This window comes from Leucopleurus acutus (genome assembly GCF_964270905.1).
Source record: "Leucopleurus acutus genome assembly, chromosome: 1".
NCBI lineage: Eukaryota > Metazoa > Chordata > Mammalia > Artiodactyla > Delphinidae > Leucopleurus > Leucopleurus acutus.
Window position 1 is genome coordinate 143,143,807 of NC_139142.1, and position 21,776 is coordinate 143,165,582.

At 46.1% G+C, this 21,776-nt stretch overlaps 1 protein-coding gene across 3 annotated transcripts in view; it reads right to left on the minus strand.

Moving 5' to 3' along the window:
- SIN3A (SIN3 transcription regulator family member A) overlaps nucleotides 1–20,289 on the minus strand; it is a 66,682-nt gene extending 46,393 nt beyond the window's left edge. Inside the window, exon 1 of one of the 3 annotated variants that reach the window (XM_082855063.1) lies at nucleotides 20,229–20,289. The gene's annotated coding sequence lies outside the window, so the exon portion shown is untranslated. Of the gene's footprint in view, nucleotides 1–10,971; nucleotides 11,440–16,179; nucleotides 16,284–20,228 lie in introns of those variants that run through there. The other 2 variants (XM_082855061.1, XM_082855062.1) reach the window with 2 other exon arrangements.
- Nucleotides 20,290–21,776: the final 1,487 nt, after the last annotated feature.

The following is a 21,776-nucleotide window of genomic DNA, read 5'->3' on the forward strand; positions in this document are numbered from 1 at the left end:
ACAGTAACAGATCTCCAAGCCACTCCCTCTCCACCTAAAGTAAGGCTCTTTTTAAGACTGGGGGTGGGGGGCTTTTACCTACTTTCTACATCCACCCATACCTTTCTTCTTCATTCCCTGGGACCGTGCATGCTCTGAGGGGAAGCAGTCCTCACAAGGACTCCTCAAGGCTGCTTCACCCCTTCTCCGTCCTCACCATCATCCTCGCCATCATCCTCAACCTGCCTGCCACTCGAATGCTCAGCCTTGAAATAGTGTCTTGGGTTTTTCTCACACCTTACAAACCTAAGTTAGACTCTGACACAGGAGCACAACTGTTTCATTTGCAAGCCAGCTATTTTCAATGTTATCTTTCTGTAAATCTCAAGCTATAAATATCCTTTCTGTTGACTATAACTTATTTATTTACTTATTTATTTAGCCACGCTGTGTGGCATGTGGGATCTTAGTTCCCCTACAAGGGATCGAACCCACACCCCCTGCATTGGAAGCGCAAAGTCTTAACCACTGGACCACCAGGGAAGTCCCTATTGACTATAACTTTAGATCAAAGGACTAAGTCTCCCAAATTTCTATGAACACTCAATCTCAACCTACTTGGGGATAAGTCTAATAAATGGACAAGACTGAAAAGTCTTAAAGACTTTTTGGCTGCTACTTCTATGTATACCCATGATCTAGATCACAGTTTGTTTTGGGGTTCCACTGGCTTGAAACTTAGATGCTTAAACACATCTGAGATTAATCTCTGGAACCAAAAGCCAGTCAATACCTCATAAATGGAAAACCAAATTTAGATCAGAAGAGCACAGCATAGGACTATGGAAAAAAACTAAAGTACCTGTCAAGACCTGGATTCTAGTCCAAACTCTGACTCGAAGCTGTGTAACTTTGGTCCTGCTTCCTTACTTGCAAAAGGATGTAATTAGACTACTCTAGTGATTGCCAAATGCTGGTCTGTGGACAAGTCTATAGGAAAATGAAAAAGAGCGGGGGGAGAGGGGATTGCAGTGAGTTTTTCATAGGTTAAGTATTAAAGAACTATGCTTTACTCTGAGATCATGTCCTATCTTTTAGCTATTAAAATATCATTTCTTTTATAAAGTGACTGTGATTCTATAAAGTATTTAACTTCATTTGCCTCTACAGAGTTTGCCTTCCAGACCATCTCTATGACACTATAGAGACCGCCCAGGGTCTGCACTTTCTCTGAACTGTACTTTACTTCTTTAACAATAACCACTCTTAATTCTATTCCCGAAGTGGTTCTCAAATCAATTGCTTCTTCTCTAGCCATACAGACACACCCTCATTTCAAGACCTTATCATCCCTTACCTCAATTGTTACCAACGTCCTCCAGCCTCTCTCCCATCTAGTCTACCCTCTACACTGCTTTCAAAATGGTCAGCCTCAGGACTTCCCTGGTAGTCCAGTGGGTAAGACTCCGCGCTCCCAATGCAGGGGGCCTGGGTTTGATCCCTGGTTGGGGAACTAGATCCTGCATGCGTGCCGCAACTAAGGATCCTGCATGCCGCAGTGAAGATCCTGCAAGCTGCAACTAAGACCCAGCGCAGCCAAAATAAATAAATAATAAATAAATATTAAAAAAAAAAAAGTTGGTCTCAAATGCAAATCCAATCCAGCTGTAAATCCATCATCTTAAGTGATGGCTTCCCATCACTTAAGAAAACAATCCAGGAATTCCCTGGTGGTCCAGTGGTTAAGGTTGGGCACTCTCACTGCTGAGGGTCTGGGTTCAATCCCTGGTCGGGGAACTAAGATCTCACAAGCCGCGCAGCACAGCCAAAAAAACCCAAAAACCAAAAACAAACAAACAAAAAACCCCCCAAAACAAAACAACAATAACAACCTAAATTCCTTAACTTGGCCTTCAAAATTCTTCCTTACTCACTGGGGGGACAATTTAACTTACCAATTACATCCTTTCAGTCCCCACCCTATCATCCAGGCCTGTCAAGTGTCTTCCCACTCCCCTAAACAAGCCTCAAGTCTATAAGCTTCAAGGTAGAGTCCTTTTCAACTGTCACATTCCAGACATTCATCACAGATGCTCAAATACTGTACATGCAGAAGGGAAAGATAACATAGTTAACATAATAACAGCATATACTGAATGCCAAGCACCATTCTATACAATTTACCAATAATAATTTAATGCCTACAACAACCCTATAAGCAAGGTACTACTATTCTCTATGTTATAAATGAGAAAACTGAAACACAAAGATTAAAATTGCCCAAGGTTGCACAGCTAAAAGGCAAAGCTGGGATATGAATCCACAAAATCTGTCTCCAGAGCCTGGATTCTTTTTTTTTTTTAAATTGAATACAGAAGTATATCCTTTTTAAAAAATTAATTAGTTTATTTATTTTGGCTGCACTGGCTCTTCATTGTGGTGTTTGGGCTCTCTAGTTTTGGCGTGCGGGCTTCCCTAGTTGCAGTACGAGCGCCCTAGAGCGTACAGGCTCAGTAGCTGCAGCGCATGTGGGTTTAGTTGCAGTATGTGGGATCTTAGTTCCCCGATCAGGGATCGAACCCAGGCCCCCTGCATTGGGTGCGTGGAGTCTTAACCACTGGACCACCAGGTAAGTCCCCAGAGCCTGGATTCTTAACTACCTCACTATCCTGCCTCACACGGAAGAGGAGAAAACAAGGAGGAAAGAAGAGTTCCTTTATTTATTTAACACACACATGCATTGAGCAACTTCAGCTTTAACGTCTCACACACTTAGCTCATTCATCCCTTCTTCAGCCTCAACCCAACAGCAGGAATGCTTTGGCAGCACTCATCCATTCAGTTAGCAAATACTCAGGGAGCAGATATGAAGGTGGTAGATGATCTCAGCCCTTGCCCTAGAAAAGCTTAAAAACTAGTTGGAAAGACCATATACAGCCTCACTAGTATTCAAAGAAATATAAAGTAAAACGATTTCCCAAAGGAACTGCCAAAAATTAAGAGAATGATGATATTCAGCGTAGGTGAGAATGCAGGGAAACACTACTGGTGTAAGTTTTAATTGTTATAGACTATTTGGTTGGCAACTTGCAGGCTTTTATTAAATTTTTTAATTAAATTGAAAATGTGCATACCCTTTAATCACCTAGCAACTCCACTTCTAGGTCTCTATACTATACATCTGCCAAATATATTTACTGCAGCAAAGTATAAAAAATTTAAATGTCTATCAATAGCTAAATAAACTTGATCCGTCCATATTAGGAAAACTATGTAGCAATTAGAAAGATCAGGGTTCATCTACAAGGAAAGCTGTCCTGGACATAATAAATGAAAAGAATAAGCTACAGAATATATACAGGGTGATCTCAACACATACACAATGTACTCTTAAGATTTGTGCATTTCATTGTATATAAATCTGCATCAAAAGGAAAAGGCTAGAAACAAGCATTGAACTCTAGATAAGGAAATGCATGCTCAGGTACTTAGACGAAAGTGTAAGGAATTCTCTGGCGGTCCAGTGGCCAGGACACCACGCTTTCACTTTCAAGGGCCTGAAAAAAAGAAAGTGTACTAATGTCTGAAATGTACTTAGAATACCATCAAGAAATCAGTTTGGATTGATAGATGGAAGAATGGATAGATGGATATATGATAAAGGAAGTACTGTAAAAATGGTAATGGTAAAATCCAGGTAGTGTGTATATATGGGTGTCAACTATAAAATTACATCAAATCTTGGGAGGATAAGCTAACAATACAAACTAGTTCACAAGTGGTACTAATGAGCACTAGAAACTTGGAAGGGAGAAGTGTGTACAGTGAGAAAGAGTCTACGGAGAAGGTAAATGTTTAGTTATATCTTGAAAATTAGGGATGAATTAGGGCATGGGGGATACAGGATGAAATTAAAATATTACAGTAACTTTGGACTTACAGGCAATAAACAGCTATTTAAAATCTTTGCCAATTCATTCGCCCCACAAATAATTCCCGAGTGCCAGGCCCTGTGCTTTAGTGTTGGGGCTCCAGCACTGAATAGGACATTTCCTGATCCACAACAATCAAGTCTTCCATATCTAACTGCTATCAGTTGATGTGCTCCTCACAACTGTCCTGTCACACGAGCACACCCAGAAGCCTCCTATTTAGAGGCAAACTAATACTCAAAGAAATTAAGTGACGTTTTCAAGGTCACATAGCTGGTTAAAGGAACAAGATGGTAGATAGACCCTTTCTCCTTGGAATACATGATCAATCTGGAGTAGAAATGTAAGTATTTGAATGCCAAATGATGGAGCCACAAGACAGAAAACTACTTTCAAGTCCTGCTTCAGCTGACATGATTTTCGTCTGCCACTACATTCTCCAACTGTTTCAGATCTGAAGCTTACCCTGTTATCAAAACACTAGTCTAAGAAGACGGAATTTAAAAAGCCAAAAATAAAGGCACTTTGAGGGATAGAAACTAGTAAAGAGAGACTAATGTGAACAAACAATGGCACAGAACACTACATAGTCATCTGGCCATGTGTTATAATAAAAAGTGGGAATAGCTCCAAATCATCATGCAAAGAAATCATAATTCCCAAATAAAGTAAGTAGAGCAGGATAATTCTGATATTGCAGGGGAGTATTCTGGAGTAGGGCAAGACAACTGACGAGCGAATGTGACACGTTTCGGACAAATGTTAGAAGGGCAGAGGTAAAAGCTAATCCTTTCAGAACAAGAAAAATAAAAACCAACTTTCTAGTTTTACAACCTAAATGTCTTTAATCACAATAAAGAGTTGGCCTCCTAAATATCCAGACATCTCTCCATAATTATTAGAATCCAAATGGAAAATCCAACTTTAAAGAATATTTTCATTTAAATTTAATTTCACAAATTGGCTTAAATGGAAACAATAGAATTATTTCAGTCAAGATAAGCTCAAAGTAACAGTGTGTATGGAACAAACCACCTTATTACAGAGGGTTTTAAGCCTACACGCTTTCTTTTTGAAATGCATTTAATTCATGGTTGACCCTTTAGTGCCTCGTGATTTTGTGTTGATATTATCTTGAATTAGGCACACTTTAAAGTTCTTTTATTTATATAAGAAAAAAATCTGAAATTATTCTCTTCCTGGTGGTCAACATCACATGAAATCACATAAAATTGTGCCCCGGTCAGTTTATTTCAATGAATACTCTTGAAAAAATGGAAGGCTTCTCTTCAAAAGCAAAGAAATTTTTATCAAAGCATTAAGTGAATGTAATTATTTCAACCCAGTAAAACTGCCTGCCACAGTCTACTTCAAAATCTGTCCAAAGATCCACTTCTGGATTTAAATCTGCTAGAAAATGAAAAAAGTGTTCCAGAATGAAAAAGTCAATCTATTTATATTTCCCATACTACTCAGAATAATCACTCAACAAAATTAACAACCCATTCTTCTCAAAACACCATAATATCTGATACCCAAGCCTCCCCTGAAAGTAGTTTCACATTCTTCTGATGAGGTGGTCCCCCAACCTGGGGAGATTTTGCCCCCAGGGCGCATTTGGCAATGTTGGAAGACATTTTTGGTTGTCACAATTCCAGGAGAGGGGTGCTACTGGCATCTCATGAATAGAGGCCAGGGATGTTGCCAAACATCCTACAGTGTACAGGATAGCCCCCCACAACAAAGAATTATTCAGCCCAAAATATCAATAGTGCCAAGGTTGAGAAACGATATAATATAATGACAATCCCATTTGACATATACCTTCTGTGAACTTTGGTGGAGTTACGTCATACTACAGTGTGACAACAATTTTTAACAAGGTGACTCAGGACAATTATTTTGTATATGCAGACAATAACACTGCTTTCTTTACGACATGTGATTCACCTTTAACCCTCAGTATACCACAAAAACTTATCATTGCATTATCATTTATCATTTGGGCTAAAAATACCTTTATTAGAAATTTTAGTAAGAATTTAGGACCTGCCTGGTGGCGCAGTGTTTAAGAATCCGCCTGCCAATGCAGGGGACACGGGTTCGATCCCTGGTCCAGGAAGATCCCACATGCCGCGGAGCAACTAAGCCCATGCACCACAACTACCAAAGCCCACACGCCTAGAGCCTGTGCTCCGCAACAAGAGAAGCCAACGCAATGAGAAGCCGGCACACCGCAAAGAAGAGTAGCCCTCGCTCGCCACAACTAGAGAAAGCCTGTGCACAGCAATGAAGACCCAACACAGCCAAAAATAAATTAATTAATTTTAAAATAAATTAATTAGTTAATTTAAAAAAAGAATTTAAACAGCAAATCCAAATTTTTATCCGTATTTTCCTGGTTTTGAAGATATAAATACCCAAAACAGGCACTATTCTTTACAATGCAACTGACTAGTCATCAACTGTCATGGATGAACTTGGAACATAGCCATTCTATAAACTTTGATTCTAGATTTCAGGTAAATCTCAAGTAAAGTTCTAGCTTACTGTCACTCTTGGGTTTTTTTCCCCCCCCTCACATGATCAAACACAACTTTGAAAACTTACTTCTTAATTTTGCTGAAGAGAGGACGATCATCTTTTTTTTTTTTTTTTTTTTTTTTTTTTGCGGTGCCTCTCACTGTTGTGGCCTCTCCCGTTGCAGAGCACAGGCTCCGGACGCACAGGCTCAGCAGCCATGGCTCACAGGCCCAGCCGCTCCATGGCATGTGGGATCTTCCCGGACTGGGGCACGAACCCGCATCCCCTGCATCGGCAGGCGGACTCCCAACCACTGCGCCACCAGGGAAGCCCAGGACGATCATCTTCTACGCTCCACAAATGCAAGCGTTCTCAGTTTTAGACTAATAAATACCAATTAAACTATCAATCCAATGATTTTTCTTTTTCATTTCTACATGTTTCCTTCCAGTCACCTCCGTACACACACCTGTCTTTGGCATCTGTCCGCTTACAAACCACATCAAGTAAGTTTTGGTATAAAAACATCATAAAAGATGAAAGAACACCATTGTACATGCTTTTAGCAAATTGGAATGGTTTGGATTCTTCCTGAAAATATTGCACTCTGGGGACTTCCCTGGTGGTCCAGTGGCTAAGACTCCACACTCCCAATGCAGGGGGCCCAGGTTCGATCCCTAGTCAGGGAACTAGATCCCACCTGCCACAACAAAGATCCTGCATGCCACAACGAAGATTCCCACATGCTGCAACTAAGACCCGGCACAGCCAAAGAAAGAAAGAAAGAAAGAAAATATTGCATTCTGAAGTCCTTCCTGTTGAATGATTCCTCGATGAGGACATCATACTCCCCGCCCACACCCCGCCCTCAGAAGTATATTGTCCACTCATAAATTCTTCAGTTTGAGGAAATTCATCTAGGATACTGTCATCTGAAGACTCAAAGTCTGCAGCTTGGCTTATACAATCAATTCTACCATCATCATTACAGCCTACAGTGTTGCTATCAGTTGCACTGCTTTCATCTATTAGTTCCTCTAAAAACTGTGAAAGGTCTTCCTGTTAGTTTTCTTGTCTTTGCCATTATTAGAGGAAAACGAAAGATTACGGGTTATCAAACATGTTGAATGAAAATGTAAAAAAACTGTAAAAATAGTAGTATAAAGAACTTTCATATCCTTTTCACCCCAAATGGTAACATCTTACATAATGTTTAAGATGGCATCCCCCAACTTCTTGTACACTTTCTTGAAAGATGCTGTAATGCTTTGGGCAAAGCAGTAAGAAAATTGAAGTAGTGATGACTTATTTTACTACTGCATCATCCTTCTAGGCAATTCATCATTCTTCCATTTTCTTATTATTTTAGTTTTTTTTTTTTAGCACAGTTGGGAATAATTGATGAGTAATGCTAAAGTAATTCCTAAGATGATAAAAGACCAAAACATTTCAAGATATAGGATAACTAAGATCATCAATATCCTACAATATAGGTCAGATGTATAAGCGGTAATAGCTAAAATGAGGTTATTCCATTAAAAAGAAAATAAGTAAATTTTCTCTTCGTTCTTCTGAAGACCTCTAATAAAGAATAAAGTCATTAAATATAAATCTTTACAAGTAGTTAATACTGCTCAAAAAGAAACTCAAAAACTAATATTGGGTCTAACTGACACTGATGTTATAGGTAGAATATGGACAAGAAAATATTTGGTTCAATTCAAAAGATATTAATAATTATATCAATGTTCACATTCTGATTTGATCACTGTACTATGGCAATTCTTTGTATTATTTTTTGCAACTTCTTTTAAGCCTAAAATTATTTCAAAATGAAAAGTTTAGGGACTCCCCTGGTGGTCCAGTGGTTAAGACTCCACACTCCCAATGCAGGGGGCCCGGGTTCGATCCCTGGTCAGGGAACTAGACCCCGCATGCCACAACTAAAGATCCTGCATGCCACAACTAAAAATCTCATGTGCTGCGACTATGAACTGGCGCAGCCAAATAAATAAAATTTTTTGAAGTTTTTAAAAAGTTAAGTATAATAGTAGGGGAATATAAAAGAAGGAAATCATTGTGTATACCTATTCTCAAGGACATTAACATTTAGTTTGTGTGACAAGGTTTCTATAAACTAACTAGGAATGGTATAAAACAAGACTAAGTGTAACAGAAGATACACTAGCCGAAGCTATAAAGAAAGCATTATAAAGAATAGAACGCAAGGTAGTTCTTAAGATGATAGATGTGTCACTCACCTCATACTGCCTCTATCCTATTAGCTATATTTCTGCCCCTACACAGACATGGGCACACAAACTTTTAACCATCTTTGTATCCTCCACCATGCTTAGCATAGTACTTTGCTGTGATGGAAACCAAATCATTCATTCACACATGCATGCATCCTCTAATATTTACTGAGCACATACTATGTGCCAGGAATTGTTCTGGGAGCTAGGGATATAGATGTAAATAAAACAAAACTCTCCTCCCTCAGGAAGTTTACATTTTAGTGGGAGAAATAGACAACAAGATAATAAACAGTGTTCAGAATATCAGACAGTGACAAGTGCTAAGAAGAAAAAGCAGAAGATTTTTGAAATTTTAGACAAGGGTGACCAAAGAGTACCTCACTAATATAAAGTAACTTTTGAGTAAATGAAGTAAGGAGTTACCCATGTAGAAATCAGTAGAAGAACCATTATAGGCAGAGGGGACAGCAAACACGAAGACTCTGATATACATATGTGCTTGGTATTTTCCGAGAAAAGCAAAAAGGCCACGTAGTTGGAGCAGAATGGAGGAAAGAGAGACTAGTAGAAAATGAAGTCAGAGAGGTAATGGAGTTGGGGGTAGTAGGTAGGGAGCATACCGTGTTTGTTCTCGTAGGTCATAATAAGAACTCAGACTGAAATGGGAAGCCGTTGGAGGGTTTTAAGCAGAGAATCACTTGGGTTGCTATCAATATGTTAAGAACAGACTGAAGAGGGGCAATAACAAAGCAAAGAGAACAGTTAAGGTGCTACTGATATAACCCAAGCTAGAGATGTTAGTGGCACTCACTGCTGTAGTTGGGGGCTAGGGGGTGGTATCAAGTTGGTCAAATTCTGGATAGTATTTTGAATAGAGAGCAAATAGTATTTATTTGCTGATAGACCACGTGTGAAAAAGAGAGAAGTCAAAGATGCCTGTTAGATATCCAAGAGGAAATATGAAGTGGGCCACTGGATTTGTTCATCTACAGTACAAAGGAGAGGTTCCCAGGGAGAGACAGAAATTTGAGAGTTATCAGTATTGTTTAGATTTTGGAAAGCTAATACGGCGCATAGAGTAGCTCTCTATAATCACGCACGTTCACATTTCTGCACCAAGTGGGACAGCGTAGAACAGGTTGTCCCCCTAAATTAGTTGTGGAACCAAACTTACCAAAAAACAAACAAACAAAAATTCTTGCATTTCAGAGCTGCAGATAAGAGACTGTGGCTCCATATATCCTTCAACAGCCTGCAAGTCAATAAGCCTGGCACCTGGAGGATACCAGCAGGACTGAGGAAACATCCATTGCCACGAAGCTGATAAATACAAGTAACATGCAGGCACACACACAGAAAAGGGGGTGAGGAGTACAAAAGCAAAAGAAGGGAGGGGCAAAAAAGAGATGTATCAGTTAGGAATTGCTACCAATAAATACCTAACTAATTTTGAAGCCAACTGCCAACTAAACAGAGGTATCCTCTAGTTAGCAAACTTTAAAATGCCAACAGAGTTCAGGCTGTAAACTACTTATCTATCACCTGTGTGCCAGCATTGTCCTAGGCACTGAGGCTATCAAGAAAGTAAAGTCCCAATCTAGATGAACTGTGAGCCACTGTATAGCTCTCCCTGATGAAAACCAGTATCAGGTTGTTGACCTGCAAATATACAAGGACAAAAAAAAAAAAATCTGCATTTGGTTATAACTGACAACAAATCCCACTGGGCATGTCTTTTGTGTGATTTTTTGTTTTGTTTTGTTTTGTTTTTTTGGGGGGGTGTGTCTTTTGAAGAAAGATCCCAAAAGAAAGTTACAAAACTAAAGAAAGTCAAAGTTTTTTTTGTAATGTGTTGTTAAAAGACAATCGAACAGATAACTGTATAAAGACAATTAAAATTCATATTTAAAAAGAAAGATGTCTGTCAGAAAAACAAAACTCCTTGAGACATTTGGAAAGAATATAATGTAATAATGGCAGAACCCTGATTCAGACTACCCAAGTATGCTGCTAGATGAATTTCATTATTTGACCTTAACCTCAACAAAAAACAAACACCCAGAATTAATTACTTAAACTGTAACAAGAAAACGATTAAAATCCTAAGATATTACCTTTACTACTCACTTATTAAAGTAGCAGAAACAGGAAGGCATGTGAAAGAAAAGAAGTATTAGGAAATAATAGTTGACCATATTAATAATATATCTTCAGCTTGACAGAGTAACAGCAACAAGTTATGCCAAGTCCATAATTTCTTCACTGTGATTCTTAACTACCTTCCAAAGCAGTAGAAGCAATCACATCTGCGAACTGAAGAGAACAGGATGCACAAACTCTGGAAGAGAGACAATTCATGTGCCATTTTCAATACCATGCCACCCCTTCTAACATTCCAAAGCACTCTCTGGGGGTATTTTGAGCCTAACAACTCCCTTAAACTAGATGTATGATTTCAGACTCCTCCCTCCTGTTTCTCATTCAGTGTCCCCTCTTCCTCTTCCCACCAAAAGGTGGGCTCTCCTCTGAATTCCTTACAGCTCTTTGCACTTGACTCTTATGCACTCAACCTACACTGATGTTTAGTAAAATCATATTATATGTATATTTACCTTTCCTTCTAAGACTGTAAACTTCTTGGGAACAGAGACTCTTCCTGTGTCAGTCCAGAGCTATTTTAGATGCTCAATAACGTTTAAAATTGTGAATCACTCTGTTGTACACCTGAAACTTACATAATATTGTACATCAACTATACTTCAATTAAAAAAAAAAGGTGGTCAAGAATGCATGTTGAGGGCTTCCCTGGTGGCGCAATGGTTAGGAATCTGCCTGCCAATGCAGGGGACACAGGTTCAAGCCCTGGTCGGGGAAGATCCCACATGCCGTAGAGCAACTAAGTCTATGCGCCACAACTACTGAGCCTGTGCTCTAGAGCCTGCAAGCCACAACTACTGAAGCCCACGCGCCAAGAGCCTGTGCTCCGCAACAAAGAGAAGCCACTGCAATGAGAAGCCCGCGCACCGCAACGGAGAGTAGCCCCCGCTCACCGCAACTAGAGAAAGCCCATGCACAGCAACGAAGACCCAATGCAGCCAAGAATAAATTAATTAAATAAATTAAGAGAAAAAAAAAAGAACGCATGCTGAGGGACTTCGCTGGTGGTCAAGTGGTTAAGAATCCACCTTCCAATAAAGAGATGCGGATTCAATCCCTGGTCAGGGAACTAAGATCCCACATGCCACTGGGCAAATAAGCCCTCACGCTGCAACTACTGAGCCCACGTGCTCTGGAGCCTGCGCACCACAACCAGAGAGAAGCCTGCGCACCACAACTACAGAGAAGCCTGCACACCACAATGAAAGATCCCACGTGCTACAACTAAGACCCAACACAGCCAAATAAATAAATTTTAAAAAAGAATGCATGTTGACTCAATTTACCTTTAGAACCTGAATCCCAATCTTTTCCCCCAATGTGCTTTCAAAAGCACATTGCTGGGGACTTCCCTGGTGGTCCAGTGGCTAAGACTCCACACTCCCAATGCAGGGGGCCTGGGTTTGATCCCTGATCAGGGAACTAGATCCACATGCGGCAACAAAGGGTTTGCATGCCGCAACTTAAGATCCCTCATGCGGCAACAAAGATCCTACGTGCCACAACTAAGACCCAATGCAACCAAATAAATAAATATTTAAAAAAAAAAGCACATTGCTGCTTCCTCCAAAAATTAAACATAAAATTACCATATGACCTAGCAATTCCACTTCTGGGTATATATCCAAAAGAATTCAAAGCAAGTACTTGAAGAGATATTTATACACCCATGTTCACAGCCGCATTACTCACAATAGCCAAGAAGTGGAAACGACCCAAACGTCTATCAACACATGAATAGATAAACAAAATGTGGATGATGGTGATGACTGCACAACAATGTGTATGTACTTAATATCACTGAATTGTACATTTAAAAAATAGATAAAATCATAAATTTTACATTATATATGTTTTACCACAAGTGGGGGAAAAAAAAACCCACGCTGCTCCTTCTCCATTTACTACCCTTAGACCAGAGGCAGCTGAAGTATAGCATTAAGAGTGTGGACTCTGGAACCAGAATGTCTGGGTTCGAATTCTGGATTAGCCACTTAGCATATGTCTAACTTCTCTTTCCCACTGTTTCCTCACCTTTAAAACATAGATTTCATAGTACCCACTACATAGGGTTGTAGTGAAGATTAAACAGATTAATAAATATATAATACTTAACTCAGTGCCTGGGGGGTAGTAAAGGGCTCGATAAATGTTAAGTTCTCTTATTATTATTCAAGGAGACAGAAGGTGTAGTTTGAAAAAGCATTTAACATCATCTATATAAGAATCTACAGAAAATAAAGCTTAACAAACTTTTGGTTGATGGAGTTATCCAGAAGAGTAAGAAAGCCTTTGAAAGCACTGCACTAGATTACTGAATGCCATGGACATAATCTTTTAATTCCAACTAAAATTCACAGCCATTAATATCTGCCTCGAATAGCCCTCCACTATCTTGTCTGTTTGCACTTAAGATGTAAACATGACTATGCTTTGCCAGGAATTTTATCAAATTACTACACACCACCTTCCTTAAAAAAATAAAATTTTGGGGCTTCCCTGGTGACGCAGTGGTTGAGAGTCCGCCTGCCGCTGCAGGGGACACGGGTTCGTGCCCTGGTCCGGGAGGATCCCACATGCCGAGGAGCGGCTGGGCCCGTGAACCATGGCCACTGAGCCTGCGCGTCCGGAGCCTGTGTTCCGCCAACGGGAGAGGTCACAACAGTGAAAGGCCCACGTACCGCAAAAAAATTAAAAAATAAAAAAAAATAAATTTTTTTTTACTCTTTAGGTGAAAACATCTTAATTACAAAATGCAAATCTCTCTAGGGTCTCTGACTCTGACAAAACTATAGTATATGATACTGATATTTGGAGAGAGAAAAAGCATTTATGAAAACTTTCCTAATACAGCATATCCAGGCTCTTACTTGAATTCTTAAAGCCTATGTGGGACTTCTGACTCTGGTTCGCCAACAGACACCATATTCTTTTTTTTTTTTAAATAACTAAAATTATTTATTTATTTATTTTTGGTTGCGTTGGGTCTTTGTTGCTGCATGCAGGCTTTCTCTAGTTGTGGTGCGCGGGCTTCTCATTGAGGTGACTTCTCTTGTTGCGGAGCACAGGCTCTAGACACGCAGGCTTCAGTAGTTGTGGCATGCGGGCTCAGTAGTTGTGGCTCGCAGGTTTCAGTAGTTGTGGCACGTGGGCTTCAGTAGTTGTGGTGCACGTGCTTAGTTGCTCCACAGCATGTGGGATCTTCCCGGACCAGGGATCGAACCCGTGTTCCCTGCATTGGCAGGCAGATTCTTAACCACTGCACCACCAGGGAAGTCCCAACATATTCTTTAAGGGTATAAATTAGGCCTTTTATGTTTCCCAGCACACAGCATTGCAAATGGTAGGAACAATTATGTGTTGACCAAACTTTCCCAATGGTAAATTCTCCACTCTTTTCACAAACTTTGTCAGTTTATGGCATCAGGAAAAACACCCAGGTTTTCTGCCTCCACACCAGTTCTACCACAGTCACCATAAACCAAACTAAAAAGCTACTGTTGCCATTGCTACTTCTTTAGCTAAGAAGGTGAGACTTAATCTCTTCACATGAGTATAGCACACGGCACCACGCTCTCAGTCCCAACTGAGCAAAGCACAAACCTAGAATTTAACTTCAGTTCAGCTAATTAACCAGAGGGCTTGCTCAGATATTAGTGCATAAATAAACATATTTGTTCCTTGTTTAATTTCTCATGAAAAATATCGAAAACACAAGTAATTTCTCTTAAGAAAAGATAATGTCTCAACTCAGAGCAAAACCCTCAATTAAACTGGTTCATTAAACTTGAAATGTCCTAAGGCAATTTCCCAATACAGGTTGGAGGGCAACAAGTCACATACACAAGGCTACACTAGTCCTCGATTTCACCCTACTCTGTAAAAAAAATAGGGCAAGAACAGTGTTTTATAGAATATAAATAGAAAGTGGTCTAGATGTTCTAACAGAATTACATAAAACAAGCAGACTTTTCAAGAACACCTGAAGCTACCTAAATTGCAACTTATTTGAGAAATTAAATAACAGAACCACCAGTACAATTAAAGCATTCAAAAATGCAGAAGCTGAGGAAATTGGAGTATTTCATTCAAAGTCTGAGTTTTAAAAAAAAAATCACCATCTTCTATAAAAGATCATTTTTTTAATATAATGTAAGTCCAACCCTTCCTTTTCTAAATTTCAGCCTTGGGAAGAGGAGTTTCCACATCCTTTTCTTGGCTAACTGGGTTTGAAGTTCTAAGGCACCGAAATAGTGGCGAAGTCTAACTACCCACCATCCCATTGGCTCAGAGGAAACCCCGCCCCGTACAGCCACGGTAACCCAACATCAAGGGAACTCCAGGAAAGGTTGTCCCCGGCCACATTTCTAGTCTCTGATGAGTCTCTGCCCCTCCCCCCACCATCACCGCTGCGGAAGCACGGTCTCAGCACGAGCAGCACTCGACCGCAGACTGCAACGAAAGGACCTTGAGCACCTCGCCCCAATAATTACAACCGAGAGGGGAGGGGCGGGGACCACGATCCCACTGTCCAGGCTGCATGGTGCCATCCATGCTGCACCAAGAAAAGCAGACACAACAGCTCTGGCACCTGACCCTCGTGCCCCAGGCAAAAGGCATGGCTGAGCCACAAGAGAAAGCCCTGACATCTCCACAGTTTGCAGTCTGGGGGCCCCTCCCACCCCAAAGAGACGTAGGGCGGGGCAGATCTAGGCGCCGCGACTCCCAGCCAGACTGGACAGCGGGCTTTCCCGAGCCCCGCCTCACTTGCCAAGGAGGCGGAAACCCGCGGAAGGGGGAGGACGGCCAGGGGGAGTGGCATCGCCGCTCCATACTGCCCCTCCGGCCAACCGGATCCCGGGAAGGCGGAGGAAGGCGGACTTCACGCCCCCTCCCTGCCGCGCCCCGAAGCCACAAGCGGGAGACCCCCCAGGCCGTCCCTTCACCCCAGCAGGCCAGTGCAAGGCCGCCCAGCCGAGGCCCCGCCCAACCCGGGAAGACCGGCGGGGTGGTCGACCGCAAACAGCACTTAGCACAGGGCCCAGCCCCGCCCCTTTCTCCACAATCGCACGCGCGCGCCGGCCCCGCCCCTGAGCGGCGGCGCGAGAGCCCGCCCCCTCCGCGCGCACCGGGACTACGCTCTCCTCCCCCTCCCGCACCGAGAGCTACCCCGCTCCGCCCCCCACCCCCCTCACACATCCACACGCCTCCCGCCCGCCTGCTCTACGGGAAGCCGAGGAGGTCAGTCCCCCCCAAAAATACACACCCTCGAGTCCGGCGTTACCCGCCACCAGGCTCCCTGCCCCGACCCCGGCCCGGCGTGCTCTCACCGCAAAGCTGCTTCGGCCGCTCTCACTGCGTGTCCCTCCTAGCATGAGCCTCAGGCTCAGCACGGAGGCCCCGAGAAACGCGCGGGGCACAGGCCCGCCAAAGCGGACTGGCAGCCTCCTCTCCGCTAACGAAGCGGTCACAGGCCCCAGTGCCCAGACTGGGAAGGAGGGAGGGAGGGAGGGAGGGAAACTCCAAGGGGGGAAGGGGAGGGGGGGAAGATGGAGAAACCGTCTCCGCCGCTTCTACCGCCGCGGCCGCTTCTCTGTTACCCGGGAAATCCCGCCCACTCACCCGGCCCGCCCCGCAGAGGGAAGACTCAACTTCGCTCTGCACAGGCCGTACTATCCGCCTGTCAAAGGTTTAGCCAATCGCTGCACCCTGGCTGCCGACTACCCGCCCCTTCCCCCCCGGCTGGGAGGGCAGTGGGGGGGGGAAAAGCCGCTCACCTTCTCCACGCCCCTATTGGCGGGGAGCTTCCCTAACTCAACCCCGCCTATTGGAGACGAATTGCTGAATCCCACCCCCAAGCCGCAACACTATTGGAGGAGGCAGGGAAGCTCTTCACGCCTCATTGGAGGACTCCACATGTCCCGCCCCTTGCCCTCTCAGCTACAGGCCCAACAACTCCGCTCCCGCCCTCGCCAGTCATTGCATTGGAAGGCTACCCCTAGCTCTCTGGCTGCCCCAGGAAGGTAAGTAACCGATGTGGGGTAAAAATGTCCGTGAGATAGTCTCCTCCTACCGCACCGCCGGGCCAGGCCCCGCCCCCAACCATCGGATTGGGTATCTCGACGCCGGTAGGAGCCTCTATTGGCTAGGATGCCCGTCTAGGAAGAAGCTGACTCCGCCCTGCGCGAGGAGGCTGAACCTTAGCAGTCCTTTTGTGGAATGTTTACACTAGAGACTGAAGCGCAGAGAGTTCCAGGGCCTGAAACAGGAGGTGGTGCGGAGCTCAGCAGCGGGAATTCGATGCCCTGGGATTTGTAAGGGAGAGGCAGCAGCATCAGGACCCCCTTACAAAAAATGATAAAGAGAACCTCATCATTCCCATCCAGTTCTCTACAATTTACATTTCCGCACACTGCCTCCTTGTAAACACAAATATACGGAGCAGCCGACAGCTCCTTTCAGTAAGTATAGAATACAGGATTAAGGGCTGGAGACCAAAATCGAGGAATAGCCCCAGGGGTTGTTCAGCCCGCAGCTAGTGGTGGCTGCATACTTCTATCGCCGACACTCCCTAAACCTGAATATGCAGTCCTAAGAGGGCGGAGATAACCAAAATGAGGGCAGGGCCCTAAGAGCCAACGCCCTGGCAAGCCTCCGGAAGGCGGAGCGTGAAGCGTAAGGCATTAGCGATCTCCAGAGTAGAACTGGAGGAATCAAGACTCGAAGAACTGAGGAAGGAGACCAAACAGGCCACGGCATAAATGAATCCTACGCCACACTTAAAGAGAAATGATAAAAATTCCAGAGTTGGGGACAATAATAAGAACAGCTGTTCCCTCCTTCTTGGCCAACGAGTGTTAATGACAGTCCCTAGGCGCTCTCTGTGTAGGTAATATGGCCTTGAACAGAGAGACAAAGTGCTTGCGATACCTAGGTGGCTTTTATTTATTCACTAAATAGGGCGAACTGACGCTGGCCTTGCTTCGGGGGGCGCTCACGGAGCGCCAGGAGGGGAGGGGGCGGGACTAGAGTTTTCCCGCTCTCTTCCGCAAAAAGGCTACTCCCCCAAGAGAGCTGAGTCAGTATCCAAGAGGCAGGCCCCAGGTAACTCACTCCTAGGTCCTACCTTGTCCTCCCTCTGCAGTCTGCCGGAGACCACAAGAAATGAGCGCTGGCAACAGGTGGGCCTGACTCCCAAGCCGCAAGGACAAGGCAGCGAACTGTGAACTCCATGAATAGCCGACAGATGGGAGCAGCCTCGCCGGGAGCTAAGCCCTGCCCCAGAACCGAGCTCAAAAAATAAGTCACACCAACGAAACAAACGAGACCCCCAGGCCAAACCTCTAGGAGGTTACGAAGAAGAGGTAATTATGCAGAACTGACCGAGGGCTATTTTAAATTTGGGCCGTCCTCCGCTCCCTGGACTGGGTGCCACACGGCGCTCCCACCTGGACATCAAGAACCACTTGGAACCCAAGCATAATTGGGCCGCCCTCGACTTTTCTGTCAACAGGGTATGAGCTGCCCTGGGTCTTGCCTAAGGCATCCAGGCCAATCCTAAGTTGCTCAGAGTTTTTGATAAAGCCAAGCAAGGACAGCGGCTGCCTTGTGCTGGGAAGAAAACACACTGCCAGCGTCCGCAGCGTTCTCAAGCTTAAGCCTAGGGCGATTTCCAGGAAGTCGAGAGTCGCGGGAAAAGCCAGGCCACAGGGGCACAACTTTAGTACTTGGCGAGGAAGGATAGACCCCACACCCTCCTCCCAACCCTTGCAGAACCCCGAGAGCTAAGTCCCCCAAAGCCACCGTACACCGTCAACTCCTAACTTCATCGCAAAGGCTACCAGATCTCGAGACTTGGAGAAATCATTGTGTGCCTCTTGCCTCTCCCCGCCCCCCTTGCCAAGGGCTCCAAGCCCGGGACTTCCGGGCGGGAGGACTGTTCGAAGGAGCTAGGCGGGCCTCACACATGTGCTGAGCGCGCACACACGCTAGGGGAGGGGGCGGGGAACAGAGGTGGACTTCCCCCTCCAAGCTCTCTGCGCCGGAGGAGGCGGGACTATCCGCCCCACCAATCAGAAGTAGGGGCGGGACCCTTGCGCCTCACGTAAGCCGCAGGAATCCTCCCTCCGCCCTTCACGGAAAAAAATCTTAGCAACTTAAACTCCAGCCCGGCCTCCGATAGGCGGAGCTCGGGAGAATATCATCCAATCAACAACCGAGAAGGAAAAAAGGGAGCTTCGCCCAGCCAGTGGAAGACAAGAGAAGGCGGGCCCTCTGGAGGAGCCCGAGATGGGTGGAAGAGAGAGGGAAAGGCCCCGCCCCTCGGCTCCTCTCCGGGCCGGTTGCACAAGCCGTCGCTGGAGTAGATAGTAAACAGGCTAGGCCAAGGAGTGGAGGCAGGGGCAGCCCGGCGCTCCATAAGCCCGGGCCCCTGCGCCTCTTCTCCCGGCGTCGCCCCGCCCGACCTCGGCGGTTCGCGCCGGCGCCCCGCCTCCCAGCCCACGGCCGCCATCCCGGCTGACAGGCGCGCCCCCCGCGCCCCTCCCGCCGGCTGATGCATTTCCTTTTCCCGATTCCGAGCGTGGAGACTGTTTTCCCAGTTTCCGACCTTCACTGCCCCTTTCAGGCCACCCCCTCGTGGGAGCGCTCACACGTCCGTGCCCCCACCCCCGTCCCATCCGCGGGCAAACAGCACGGCCGGGGGAGGGGAAGGGAGCCACCGTCGCTGCCTTGGGGTGGGCGGGGAAGGAGGCAGCTCCATGTTTGCAAGGGGATCAGCTGGGGCCGCGGGTCGCAGCCGCCGAGTTTGTGGAGGTTTTCCACACCCCCAGGCCGGGTTCCAGCGCCGAATGCTGGCTCTACTGCCACGGCCCGGGAGGTCGGAGAGCCCAGACCGGCGCATGGGTCTAGTGCAGAGGCGCTGGTGCTCTTTCCGGTGGCCTCCCCCGCCCCCGGCCGCCCCTCCCGCAAGTCCGGCGTTGCCCCCGCCCCCAGAGTCCATAACAACCGCGGGCCCTAGGCGCCCGCGCCTCTTCGGAGCGCGCCCACCGCCCCCTCCGACAAGTTTGCGGACAGAAACAAAACCCTCGGGCGGCTGCCGCCCTCGCCCGGCGTGGTTAGCGGGGAAAGCCGCGGGCCCGGTCTCGCTCGCTAACTCCAGCTCTCGACCAACTCCCGGCGCCGCGGGCTCAGTGAGCCCGGCCGGCTTGGCTCAGGCCGCCGCCCCCTGCCGAGCCCGCGCGCCGCAGCCCGGGCCCGGTTCCAGTTGGTGTATGGAATCTCCCCTTTTTTCTTCTCTACAATAATTTTTTAAGGCATTGCAGGAGCGAGGGGGATCTCCTCCTGCCGGCCCCTTACCCAGTCCGTCGCCCAAACCTACCGAAACCGACCGCTCGGTGAAATAAACTAGGCAGCACGGTCAGCGCACTGGCGACCCCGGGCCGGGCCGACCCCCTCCCCACGGATCCGGCCCGGCTTGGAAATGCACACTGGCGAGCGGGCGGCGCCAAGAGCTCTCCTTCCTGGCCTGCCCCTCGCTCAGCTCCCTCGGCCGCCGGACTCCGAGCCTCCCCTAGTTCCGTCCCAGGGACCGCGGCGCCTACACCATGGCGGACTGGCCAAAGCGACCGGCCGGCAAACAAGCCCCCCAAACCCTCGAGATTGGGGAGACCAAATTAAAAGCAGCTGTTTAACATACCTTCCGAGCCAGGCGAGGAGTACTGAATGGGGGGGAACGCCCCCCACGGGCCATTGGCTCCCCGGTGCTCGCGTCAGTCATACTGGGCCCGCCTCCTCCCCTCGCTCCACCTCTTCCCCTTCATTGAACGCCCCCTCCCTCCAAAAAATATAAACAAATTAATTAAACTAGTCCTGAGTGGGAGGCGCATCTCTGGCAGAGGTCCCTATCTCTGCCGCACCGCCGCTTTGAGTTTCTTGCGGCCCTTGGACTAGGAGACCTCCTGGGACTCAAAGATCCGCTGGGTGGACCCGGAGGAGGAGCTAGCGGGGCTACCTAGCCCCCACTTCCTTCATACACACACCCCATTTGGAGCTGGGCAGAGGGAGGCGGGTAAGGATACCCTACCGACTGGCTGGAATGTCCCGACCCCCCTGTCTGTGTAACCTGTGTCTGGCCCATTCCGTTAAGGGCCTGCCTAAAAATGAGCGGTATAAGCTGGAAGTCCTGTGTTGGGGCAACAGGCATTTGCCCAAGCACCTACTGGGGTGAGGCAGACACATTCATACCGCACCTGCTGCTTGGGTGCGATTACAGAGACTGAATGAGATGCTCACTATGTACCGTCCAAGGGCATCAGACCTAGCTGAGGAGATGCTACAGAAAGAGCTAAGGCAAGGTGGAAAATGTATATGTAATTAGACATCCACAGAAGCTCAGAGCATGGAGATTCTTTCTAGCTGAGGAAAACTGGATGAAGTCTTCATGGAGAAGGTGGCACTCAGGTAGAAATGGAGGGGCAAGTTATTCTCAGCAAAGGACACAAAGAGGTAAATGCAAAGAAACATTAAGAACCATTTAAAGTGTGGCTGTAGTAATGAAACTCAGGGTTGGAAAGATGCAAAGAGCAGAAGACTTTACTACCTTGTTAACATTCTTAGACTTGCAGAGCAGAATGTGCAAGCAGCATGGCCGCTCACAGGACCACAGGCCCAGAACTATGGTTTAAGATGCTCAACATCCCAGCAGCTGGATGGATTCTGAGGGTGGGTTGAATGAGGGGTGCCTACAGGCAGCAAGGTGAGGCAGAAAGGCTGTTGTAATAGTGGGTTTGGAAACTACAGAGGTACATCTTCTGGTGGGAGGGGTAGGTGGAGGGAGCCAAGAGGTTTCTTCTTTCTCCCAGCCCCCCAATCCAGAAACCCTTCCCTACCTTCAGCAGCCCTCAAGTCAAAACTCTGACTCAGATGC